Genomic DNA, 2,500 nt, shown 5'->3' on the forward strand with positions numbered 1-2,500 from the left:
CTTCTCAAAAGTTCCCTGCAAATGTCCAATCTTTGTTCTTTATGATTGTCTGTCAATTGATTAGGAACCCATCTTGCGCTGACTTTTCTGTAGCCAAGTTCATCAAATACAATTCTATGGGCAGAAGTTTCCGAAATTTCAAGACTGCTTGCGATTTCATGAAGTTTCAACCTCCTGTCTTGACGAATAAGCTCATCAACTCGCTTCACATTGTCTTCTGACGTCGCAGTTATCGAACGCCCTCTCCCTTCCCTGTCTGTCAAGTCGGAATGGCCGGCTTCAAACAAATTACACCAGTGATAGACTTGTGTACGGCTTATAACATGCTCACCATATACATTCTGAAGTTCTTTATGAATTTCGGTAGGATTCAGACTTTTGGCGTTCAAAAAACGTATGACAGCTCTGATTTCCTCCTTTGACCAAATTTCAAGGTGGGCCGCCATCTTTAAAATCGTCTAGAAATTCATTGTGCAAAATTATGCACTTCATAATTTCTGGGAATATCCGTAAGGAAATAAGAAATATCATGTCGTTTACAGAATTTAAAAAAATCTCCACTGGTTGCTGAGCAATGGGCATTTTTCGGTTATTTCTGAAAGAGCCCTCGTAGATAATGATAAATTGCGTTTTTCTGTTAGTCGGCGCTTTCATTGACGTAATATGTTGCGTAATATTTTGAGATACTGTTCTTTCCTGGTTAATGCCATGCATAGAACTCTACCTGTAACCAACAAAAGGACAGCATTTTATACGTCCGTCCCACATACTGTTCATCCATGGTTAACCGCAATGCAAACGCTTAGTCCGTTTTCATCAAAAGAACTGTATCCAAGTTGTGAATATAGCAAAATACGACTAACTCGATCGACAAACGTCTCACACGAGTCAAGCTTCTCAACGTCTCCCACCAGTCACAAACGGGTCCAAAAAGAAGACATGGCCGTCAAAGTATTACGTCATAATCATGCATAATACTTGACACCTTTCTGAGTCTGTTTATTGTGTAAAAACTGAAAGTAATAAATAGCATAGTGGAGAATATAAAAACCACACTGTTGAAATCAACTATTAAGAAGGAGAACATTAGTCTTTAAATCATAAAATCGGTTGAGAAACAACTGTTTTAAGAGTAAATATTATTTTGAAAGTTGATGTCCTTGTTTGTTTATTTTGGTAACTTATTTATTTCTTGTCATTTAGGACATTGGAAAAATTAGTTCTGAAAAAGTCAATAAAATAATTTTTTTTAAAATCTGAGGCCAATCTTGGCCAAAATACTGCTCTAACCAACAAAAGGACAATATCTCTCAAAAAATCATACAATCATTTTTTTCACTTAATCGACACTCTAAGACATAGGAAATCTTACAAAATTGTCAGAATGAACATATCTCAAGTATTTTTTTAAAATTAGAGGCGATTAAAAATTTTGCTTGAAACTGTATCCTATTTAAGCCCCATCTTTAACCAAGAAAAGGACAGTATCTCAGACGGTCGTCTCTGCCCCGTAAAGTTAACGGTGTCCCTTCGTGAGCATGACGGTGGCGACAACGAATATTATAATATTACAGCATGGCTGGACATTGCTGACTATAGTACTATAGTTACGTCAAGTGGCTGAACCATTCGAAACGGCTTTGGAAGACATCGCTACTTGCAGGGCGGCCAGATGGTCATAATCTTGGCCAATTTGGCCAAGATTGGCCACAATTAGAATATAGATTTTTTAAAAATATATTTAATTTACTTTTTCACAAATACGTTTTCCTTAGTGTAGTCGATATTTTTTTTTTCAAATAAAAAACGACGAGTTTACAAGACAGTCAGAGCGTTAGTTCACATAAGGGTGTATTTGGATGCCTTTGATTTTGAAATTGGCCACGAGGAATGTGTATGCGTATGTGGGGAATTAGTCCGTCTGTGTAAAAAAAACAAGAGAGAGAGAGAGAGAGAGAGAGAGAGAGAGAGAGAGAGAGAGAGAGAGATATGACAATTGATAATGAATCCTAGTTTGGACGTGCATGTGGATGTGGGTGTGTGTGTGTGGGGGGGGGGGGGGGGGGGAAGAGGGTTGCGTGTGCTTGGGTAATATGAGTGGAATGCATAATGTGATCAGTGCAATGTGGGAAGATATAACATTTTCTGGTGATTCATTATCAAGATATCGAGAACAAAGAAAATATTGGGGGGGGGGAGGCTATGCTCGCATTATTTGACTTATTAAGTCACGCAGTAAATACAATTTTTTGGTGTTAAAACATTTTGTGTTGACAGCTTGGAACAGCAGTAACAAGAAATTTGGCAAATAATAATGTTTCCCTTAGAAAAAATAATATGTCGTTCTTCATGTAAATTGCTACTTTATTCTAGCGAAAAGCCATGAGCAGACTCTTTTCGAAATAAAAGTTTGCCATGAAAAGAAATATCTTATGTCACCGTCTTTCTCCGTCTATCCTATACACCCATCCAAAACCTTTGTCATCCCTATCATCTGTAA

This window comes from Berghia stephanieae, chromosome 6 (genome assembly GCF_034508935.2).
Source record: "Berghia stephanieae isolate SIO BIC M18660-M18661 chromosome 6, UCSD_Bste_1.3, whole genome shotgun sequence".
Lineage (NCBI taxonomy): Eukaryota > Metazoa > Mollusca > Gastropoda > Nudibranchia > Aeolidiidae > Berghia > Berghia stephanieae.